Source organism: Panthera leo, chromosome A3, assembly GCF_018350215.1.
Source record: "Panthera leo isolate Ple1 chromosome A3, P.leo_Ple1_pat1.1, whole genome shotgun sequence".
NCBI lineage: Eukaryota > Metazoa > Chordata > Mammalia > Carnivora > Felidae > Panthera > Panthera leo.
In genome coordinates, this window is record NC_056681.1 from 74416336 (window position 1) to 74427120 (window position 10785).

Here is a 10785-nt window from a genome sequence, read left to right on the forward strand (position 1 = left end):
CCTTTTCATCCTCATCTAAGTAAATGTACTTCTTTCAGGGTGTTTGAAGTCTCTGAAACATCTTGCTGTTCTCCAGCACTGTCTTTGCAGATTCTGGACATAGCTGGGCTCTCACTTGTCAATGAATAAGCCAAATCTTATTATTATAATCTGAGTAAGTTGTCGTTTTGTGTGTGATCTAATTCAGTTTTTGAATGTTACAATTTTTTCCATCACATCATGGGAAATTGGTGTGGTCCAGAAATAATAAAAATGAATTCATTATGAATGAAACTGAAGATGAATTTTTAACACGCTACCAGAAGTTACTGATTAACAGGCATACTGACACTTCAGATACTCCATTCTGCTATACAAGAACTAATTTGTGTATTTCATTCATTGTCATTAAAGGCCAAGTTCAATTATAATTTTTAATTTGTATTTTTTTCTTTACCCTTCTGCCATGTGATTCTTATATCAGAGAGGAGAGAAAAATCGTTTTTTTAGTATACAGAAATTAGATCTTTTATAGACGAATTTAACTGTTAAGATGGGAAGTGATCAAAGGTACTGAAAAATACAAATTTCACATAAACTCATCTCTTATTTTGAAAAGATATGTTACACAGAGAATAAGTCTTGAGTCTTTCAAGATATTATTGGGTCAGGCTAAAATAATTTCATTGTGAGAGCATTTTCCTTCTCTGTGTGCAGTCTAAGTGCATATTTTGTGCTCTTAGGAATAACTTTCCAAAGCTGTGTAAAGAATGTAGCAATAAAATCTAATAAGAATTATGGCTCATGACTTGAATGATGTCAGTACCCTTTTAATCCTCCCAAACATGAAAACGTTTTCTCCTCCTAAATAAGATTTCTTAACTCTTTATTTCTAAGGAAAATTGCAGAGCTCTGCAATTCTACTGGCAAAGTAAGAGTTAAAGGAAGGTGTTTTGTTCCATTGTTAATACTTAAGCTTGTTATTAAGATAATCACTTTAGAAAAGAAATGTATCCTAGACAATACTATTTTTGTGAATACATATTCTTTTATCTTTTTTTTAATATATTACATAACATCAGAAGATTTCTGAGTTCAGTGTTTCAGCAATAATCCTTTGTTTTCTCTTTAAGCCTGTGGTTCTCAAACTTGAGTGTGAATCAGAATCACCTGGAAGACCTGTTAAAGCATAAATGACAAGTGCTCATTCTCAAAGTTTCTGATTCAGGAGGCCTGGGCTGGGCACAAGAATGTATAGTTCTAGTAAGTTCCCAGGTGGCACTGATACTGCTAGTCTGGGGATCACACTTTGCTATTAGCAGCTTTATACCATTTAACCTTCTTATCTTACAACTTAATTTGATGGGATTCAGTCATCCTGAAGCATGTATGTCCCCTTAGTTTGGAAGAAGCCGAAGTTCAGTAAGTTATCTATAGTTTGGTTATTTGGCCACTCCAGATTTATTTCAAGTCAAAGGACTGCATACAGAAAAGCATAGCTGATGAACAGTTCGATGCTTGAAGATGTCAGACTGTAGAATCTCTACGGGTAAGTGTGTGATTTCTTTAGTGACATCACATTTGCCTGCAGAGATTTTCCAGTCTGTCACTTTTGAAGTTGTATTTAAGGTGGAAAAAAGTTGTCTTCTTTCTACAGTGATCTTTCCAGGAAGGCTAGATTTTAAAACTAATTTGCCCAAGATTAAAACTGAATGGGAAAACAGAGTTATGGTTGGGGTTCAGATAGGAGTAAGTGAGAATAGATACTCTCTGATTCTGGCACACATCTCCATGGAGAATGAAGGAAAATGGAAAAGTGAACCTTCCCAAACCACAACCAATCTCATTTGTAACAGTGTTTTAGCCACACTGAAATCTTTATGGTCAATCCAAGTGAATATCCTTGAACTTCAAGCAATTTTATCTAATGGTTAGACTGTGCAATTGGGTTTCTCAGTCTTTCTTAATTTGCACACATGCCTAGCTAATCACATGAGAGATAAGTGGAAAGAGGGGGTGTGCTTCTCAATTATTTTCCCCATCTCTCTTCTACTTAGAATAGCTGTTTTAATAAGTAACATTACCTGCCGCTAATTTTTAAAATGGTGGAATAAAGTGAAATAAGCAATGTTTACTTCAGAGGCTCAATAATCTGTGAATATCATGATATCATAAAGTTTATTTACATTGTTGGGATTTTTTGATGTTGTTCATTTGTCAGAACATACTTTTTGATCAATGTTAGATGTAAATTTATTTCACCATTTGACTACAACAGGGACTTTGTATATTTTTGTTCCCTTCTGTATCCTGGCACATAATAGGTACTCAATAAACATTTATTTAATGAATGGACATCAATTTACTTTTTTTTTCAAATGCTTATTTACCATTAGAAAGGCAATAGAAATATACATCAAGTCACATTTTATTAATATCAGAGTGAACATACTTAACTTCAAACCAGACAAAACCAAAACATTTAAATATCAAAAATCTATCTTAGTAATAAAGAATATTCCTGGGGCGCCTGAGTGGCTCAGTTGATTGAACGTCTGACTCTTGATCTTGGCTCAGGCCATGATGTCACAATTCGTGAGTTTGAGCCCTGTGTGGGGCTCTGCACTGAAAGTGTGGAGCCTGCTTGGGATTCTGACTCTCCCTTTCTCTGCTCCTCCCCTGCTTACTCGTGCTCTCTCTTAAAAAGTTTTCCTGATAGTCTAATGGAACTTAAAAATTTTCCCTGATAGTCTAACAATGTTATATTATGTTTTTCTGGCATGTAGTTTTATTTCAGATGATTAGTTTTTAGTCCTGGATTATATCCAAATTTATGTAATGAATCACGAAATTAGGTTTGATTTTGTTTATACTACACAGCACAGTGTCTCGATTATCTGTTAATCTGCAATATACACATCCTTTGACCTCAAGATGACTTTAAAAGCATCCTATCAATTGCATTCTGACTTTTCTAGATAAACCATAAATACAAACTTAACCTAAAATCTCTCATAAGTGCGCAGAGGATACAACAGGTGGCTCTGATCTGATGTGAGTGCAGCTAAATAATGTGTTGAAGTAATTGGAGTTTAGAAAGATAAAAAACATCTGGTTTCAAAGGAGAACATTTCCATCCATTTTACTGCTTTTTAGAGAGCTACATCATTCTGGGTTATGTAGAAAGAAAGGGCTAGTATTAGGAACTCCATGATCCTCATTCTGTTCATCTAAGCTCCAAAGGGTGGGACTAGTATACTTGATCATGGAAGGAGGATAAGGCTTCTTATGCCATTTTTCATTTTTTTCTTTTCTAGTCCTGCTTTTTGTTTTATATGTATTTGCAGGGACTGGTTAACAGTATCACTTGTTCTTTTGAAGGAAAATTGAAGCTGTGAATGATGGAATCATAGTTGCCATGTCCCTGATTGTTGATATCTTGTTTGTTTCTTTGCTCTGTGATAACAGACCTTTGGAAGAGCATCATCATTTTAACCCCATAACTAGGCTCTTAAGATATAGCCAGCCTATAATACAGCACTCCTGTTAAACACTTCCACAGAGGAAAACTCCTTTGTAAATGCAAATATTTGATAGATAAGCATTATCTGACAGTAAGATATTACAGATGAATTTAGAATATCACACCTACCAGAGATTAAAAGTCTGAAAAAAAAATCAAACAATATGGTTACATTTTGAAAGATCAGGAGGCCAAGATCTGTCCGGTAGTTCTCAACCTTGACTGCATATCAGAATCATGTTGGAACTTATGGAATAGATTTCTATGCCCCAACCAATACCTCCTGAATCTGAACTTCCTAGATGTGAATTTGAGAAGTCTCTATTTAAAAAAAAGAATTTTATTTTTTGGAGAACTTTCATGTAGAAAAATGAGTGAAAAGTACAGAGAGCTCCCATATGCTCCCTATTCTTACACACCTTCCCTACTATGGACTTCATAAACCATAGTGATACATTCATTGCAATCAGTGAACCTGCATTGACATATCATTATCACTCAAAATACATAGTTTAAATTAGGGTCATTCTTAGTGTTGTATGGGTTTTAACAAAGATATGATGACATGTATCCAGCATTGTAGCATCATCCAAAATAGTTACAGTGCCTTAAAAATTCTCTGTGCTCTGCCTATTCATCCATCTCTTCCTCCAACCCCTCATCTTTTTACTGTCTCCATAGTATTGTTTTTTCCAGGTCAGAGGGTTAAATCATACAGTATGTAGCCTTTTCAGATTTGCTTCTTTCATTTAGTAATATGCATTTCCTCCATGTCTTTTTCTCTATGTCTTTTCATGGCTTGATAGCTTATTGCTTCTTGTCACTGAATAATATCCTACTGTTTGGATGTACCACAGTTTATTTATTCATTCACCTACTGAAGGACTTTGTGGTTGCTTCAGTTTTTGTAATTATGAATAAAGTTGCAATAAACATCCCTGTGCAGGATTCTATGTGAACAGAAGTTTTCTATTTGTTTTGGTAAATACTAAGGGGCATGATTGCTGGATTATATGGTAGCAGTATATTATGTTTTCCAAGAAACTGCCAAACTGTCTTTCAAAGTGGATGTTCCATTTTGCATTCCTACCAGCAATGAATGAGAGTTCCTGATGCTATGCATCTTTGTCAGCATTTAGGGTTGTCAATGCCTTGGATCCTGGCCCTTCTAATAGGTGTGTAGAAGTCTCTCATTATTCTTTTAATTTGTAATTCCCTCATGACATATGATGTTAAACATCTTTTCATATGTTTATTTGCCATCTGTATATCATTTTTGGTGAAGTGTCTGTTTAGGTCTTTTACCCATTTTTTAGTTGTTTTCTTACTGTTGAATTTTAAGAATTCCTTGCATATTTTGTATATTGGTCCTTTATCAGATGGGTCTTTTGGAACTATTTTCTCCCAGTCTGTGGCATGTCTGCCCATTCTCTTGACATTATCTTTTGCAGAACATAAATTCTTAATTTTAATAAAGCCCACCTTATCAATTATTTCTTTCATGGATTGTGCCTTTGCTGTTGTATCCTCAAAAGTCATTGCCATACCCAAGGTCACTTAGGTTTTCTCCTGTGTTACCTTCTAGAACTTTTATAGTTTTGCATTCTACATTAGGTGTGTGATCCATGTTGAGTTAATTTTTGTGAAGGGTGTAAGGTCTGTCTGTCTCTCTTTTTTTTTTGATTGTGGATATCTGGTTGTTCTAGCACCATTATTGGAAAAGACTATCTTTGCTCTATTGCTCCACTGTATTGCCTTTGCTTCTTTGTCAAACATCAGTTGACTGTATTTATGTGGGTGTACTTCTGGACTCTCTATTCTTTTTTTTTAAATGTTTATTATATTTTGAGAGAGAGAGTGGGGGAGGGGCAGAGAGAGAGAGGGAGAGAGAGAATCCCAAGCAGGCTCTGTGCTCCCAGTGCAGAGCACCATGTGGGGCTTGATCTCATGAACTGTGAGATCATGACCTGGCTGAAATCCAGAGTTGGATAGTTAACCGACTATGCCACTCAGGTGTCCCTGGACTCTATTCTCTTTCATTTTTCTATGTATCTATTCTTTCACCAATACCACACTGTTTTGATTACTGTAGCTGTACAGTAAGTCTTTTAAGTTGGATAGTGTCAGTCCTCTCACTTTGTTCTTCTCCTTCAATATTGACTTGGCTATTCTGGGTCTTTTGCCTCTCCATATGAAGTTTAGAATCTGTTGATATCCACAAAATAGCTTGTTGGGATTTTAATTGGGATTGGGTTTTCTCTATAGAGCAAGTCGAGAAGAACAAACATCTTGACAATATTGAGTCTATCCATTACCATGGAATATATCACCATTTATTTAGTTCTTTTCTGAAATCTTTTATAAGAGCTTTGTAATTTTCCTCACACAGATATTTTCCATCTTTTGTTGGTTTATATCTAAATATTACATTTGGGGGGTGCTAATATAAATGGCAATGTGTTTTTACTTTCAAATTCCACTTATTCATTGCTGGTATACAGGAAAGCAATTGACTTTTGCATATTAACCTTACATCTTCAACCTTGCTCTAATTGCTTATTAGCTCTAGAAGTTATTTCATCAATTCTTTTGGGTTTTCTATATTGATAATCATGTTATATGCAAACAAAGACAGCTTTATTTCTTCTTTCCCACTATGTATACTTTTATTTCCTTTTCTTATTGCATTATTTAGAACTTATAATACAATGTTGAAAAGAGTGGTAAGTAGAGATATCCTTGCTGTGTTTCTTTTTTTTTAATTTTTTTAATGTTTTTTTATTTATTTTTGAGACAGAGAAAAACAGAGCATGAGCAGGAGAGGGGCAGAGAGAGAGGGAGCCACAGAATCCGAAGCAGGCTCCAGGCTCTGAGCTGTCACAGAGCCTGACGTGGGGCTCGAACTCATGGAGTGTGAGATCATGACCTGAGCCAAAATCGGTCGCTTAACCAACTGAGCCACCCAGGCGCCCCAATCCTTGCTGTGTTTCTGATATTAGCATGAAAGCTTCAAGTTGTTCTCAACAAAGTATGACATTTTCTATAGTTCTTTGTAGATTTTTAAATAGAGTTGAAGAAGTGCCTCTATTCCTAGCTTGCTGAGAGTTTTTTAAATCATGAATTGGTGTAAGATCTTGTCAAATGCTTTCTTGCACCAATTAATGATCATGTGATTTTTTTTCTTTAGTTTCTTGATGTGAAAGATGACATTAATTGATTTTTTGAATGTTGAACCAGTCTTGCACTCCTTGGATAAATCCCACATGGTCATGGTATATAATTATTTTTATACATTGTTTATTTGATTCGCTAATATTTTCATGAGGATCTTGTATCTATGTTCATGAGAGATATTAGTCTATCATTTTATTTTCTTTTAAGTCTTTGTCTGGTTTTGGTATTAGGGTAATGCTGGCCTAATGGAATGAATTAGAAAGTATTCACCTGTTTTTTCTGGAAGAGATTGTAAAAAATTGGCATAATTTCTTCCTTAAATGTTTTGTAAAATTTACCATTGAAACTGTCTGTGCCTGGTGCTTTCTGTTTGGAAGATTATTAACTACTGATCCAATTTCTTTAATCAACAGAGGCTATTCAGATTGTCTTTTTCATCTTTTCTGAGTTTTGGAAGATTGTACCTTGTAAAGAATTTGTCTGTTTTATCCAGGTTATTAAATTTGTCAGCATAAAGTTGCTCATAATATTTCTTTATCCTTTTAATGTCCACAGGATTTGTATTGATGTCCCTTCTTTCATTTCTGTATTAGTAATTTGTGTTTCTTCTTTTTTTTCATTGGCCTAGCTAGAGACCTATTGATTTTATTGATCTTTTCAAAGAAACAGCTTTTGGTTTTGCTGATCTTTCTCTATTGATTTCCTATTTTCAACTTCATTGATTCTGCTCTAATTTTCATTATTTTTCTTCTGATTACTTTGGAATTAATTTTTCTTCTTCTAGTTTCCTATGGTGGAAGTTTAGATGATTGGTTTTAGAGCTCCCTTCCTTTCTAATATATGTATCCAATGCTATAAATTTCCCTCTAGGCACTGCTTTCACTGCATCCCACAAAATTTGATAAGTCGTGTTTTCATTTTAATTTAGTTCAAAATATTTAAAATTTTCTCTTGAGATTTCTTCTTTGACCCATGTGTCACAAAGAAGTGTGTTTGATTAATCTCCATGTACTGTATTTTGTGATTTTCCAGTTATCTTTCTGTTATTGATTTCTACTTTAATTCCATTGTGGTCTGAAAGCACATTTCTATTATTTTAAACTTGTTGAGCTGTGTATTATGGCCCACAACATGGTCTACACTGGTGAATGTTCCAATGGGTACTTGAGAAAATGTGTAATTTGCCATTGTTGCATGGAGTAGTCCATAGTTGTCAATTATTTCCAGTTGATTGATGGTGCTGTTGAGTTCAACTATGTCTTTACTGATTTTCTGGCTGCTAGATCCATTTCTGATAGAAGGGAGTTAACATCTCCAACTAAAATAGTGGATTCATCTATTTCTCCTTGCAGTTCTTTCAGTTTTTGCATCATATATTTTAATGTTCTATTGTTAGGTGCATGCACATTAAAGGATTGTTGTGTCTTCTTGGAAAATTAATGCCATTATCTTTATGCAATATCCCTCCTTATTCTGGATACTACTCAGAAGACTGCTGTGTCTGAAATTAATATAGCTACTCCCACTTTTTTTCTATTAGTGTTAACACGGTATATTTTTCTACATCCCTTTACCTTTTTATTTTAGAGAGAGAGAGCATGATCAGGGGAGAGGGGCACAGGGAGAAAGAGAGAGAGAAAGAGAGAGAGAGAGAGAGAGAGAGAGAGAGAGAGAGAATCTTAAGCAGGCTCCATGCTCAGCACAAAGCCTGATGCTGGACTTGATCCCATGACCCTGAAATCCTGACCTGAGCTGAAATCAAGACTTTGATGCTCAAACAACTGAGCCACCCAGGTGCCAAGAGGCACCTCCATCCCTTTACTTTTAATCTATATGTGTCTTTATGTTTAAACTGGGTTTCTTGTAGACAATATATAGTTGGTTCTTATTTTTTGTTATACTTTGAAGTGTCTTTTAATTGGTATATTTAGACCATTGACATTTTAAGTGATTTGACATAGTTGGAGTAATGTCTAGCATATTTGCTATTACTTTTTATTTGCTGCCTTTGTTCTTTGCTATTTTTGTCTTCTGCACCTTTTCTGCCTTTCATAGTTTTAATAGAGCATTTTATATGATTCCATTTTTACTCCTTTCTTAGCATATCAACTATACTTTTAAAAAACTTTTCTTCATGGTTTCCCTAGAATTTGCAATATACAACTAATCCAAACCCACTTTCAAATAACAATATACCATTTATCAGGTAGGTTAAGTACTTTATAATAACAAAATATTTCTAATTCCTACATACTATCCCTTGTATCATTGTTGTAATTCGTTTTACTTATACATAAGCATATATATCTACATAGCTATAACACACATAAATGTATATAATTTAATACGTTGTTGCTATTATTTTGAACAACCGTTGTTTATTAGATCAATTAAGAATAAGAAAAACAAAAGTTTTTATTTTGCCTTCACTTACCCATTTTCTAATGCTCTTCTTTTCTTTATTTAGATTCAAGGTTCTGGCTTATATCAATTTCCTTCTCTCTGAAGAATTTTAACATCTTTTGTAAGGCAGATCTACTGGCAACAAATTTCCTGAATTTGTTTGTCTGATAAAGTCTTATTTCTTTTTATTTTTTTAAAAATACTTATTTATTTTGAGGGGGGTGCTGGTGGAGGGGAAGAGTGCACTAGTGAGGGACGGGCAGAGAGAGAGGGAGAGAGAATCCCAAGCAGGCTCTGTTCCTTCTGCATGGAGCCCTATGCGGGGCTCAATCTCATGAACTTTGAGATCATGACCTGAACCAAGATAAGAATTGGATGCTTAACCAACTAAGCTACCTAGGTATCCCTCTTTTTTTTTTTTTATTTAAAAATTTTTTTTATTAGTTTTCTTTATTTTTGAGTGGCAGAGAAAGACAGAGTGCATGTGGGGGAGGGGCAGAGAGAGAGGGAGACAGAATCCAAAGCAGGCTCCAGGCTCTAAGCTGTCAGCACAGAGCCCCATGCAGGGCCCTAACTCATGAACCATGAGATCATGACCTGAGCCAAAGTCGGAGGCTCAACCCACGGAGCCACCCAGGTGCCCCTCCCTCTTTTTAATTAAAAAAAGAAAAATTTAATGTTTATTTATTTATTTTTCCTTTTTTTTTTTTAATTTTTTTTAACGTTTATTTATTTTTTGAGACAGAGAGAGACATAGCATGAACGGGGGAGGGTCAGAGAGAGGGAGACACAGAATCGGAAACAGGCTCCAGGCTCTGAGCCATCAGCCCAGAGCCCGACGTGGGGCTCGAACTCACGGACCACGAGATCGTGACCTGAGCTGAAGTCGGCCGCTCAACCGACTGAGCCACCCAGGTGCCCCAATGTTTATTTATTTTTGAGAGAGAGAGAGAGAGAGAGAGAGAGACTGAGTGTGAGTGTGGGAGGGGCAGAGAGAGGAAACACAGAATCCAAAGCAGGCTGCAGGCTCTGAGCTGTCAGCACAGAACCCATCACAGGGCTCAAACTCACAAACCATGAGATCATGACCTGAGCCAAAGTCGGATGCTTAACCAAATGAGCCACCCAGACACCCACCTCTTTTTAGTTTTTGCAAGACAATTTCACAAGGTACAAAATTCTAGGTTGGTGGGGTTTTTTTTCCAACATTTGAAACAAATTTCATTCCACTCTTCTCTTGCTTGCATGGTTTCTGAGGATAAAACTAATGAAATTATTGTACCTGTTTCTTTTTAGGTAAGGTGATTTTTCTTTTCTGAGATTTTTGAGGTTTTTTTCATCATTGATTTTCTCAATTTTGAATAGAATATGCCTAGGTGTGGGGTTTTTTGTTTGTTTTCTTTTGTTTTGTTTTGTTTTGACATTTATCCTGCTTGGTGTTTATCTGGGCTTCCCGGATTCGTGGTTTGGTATCTGACATGAATTTGGGAAAATTCTCCATCATTATTGACTCAAATATTGCTTCTGTTCCCTTCTTTCTTCTACATTTGGTACTCCTATTATGCGTACATTAAACATCTTGTAACTACTCCACAGTTCCTGTATATTCCGTTCTTTTAAAAAAATTTGTTGTTAGAGTTGATGTACACTGTTTTATTAGTTTCAGGTGTACACCATAGTGATTTGACATTTCTATACATTATGCA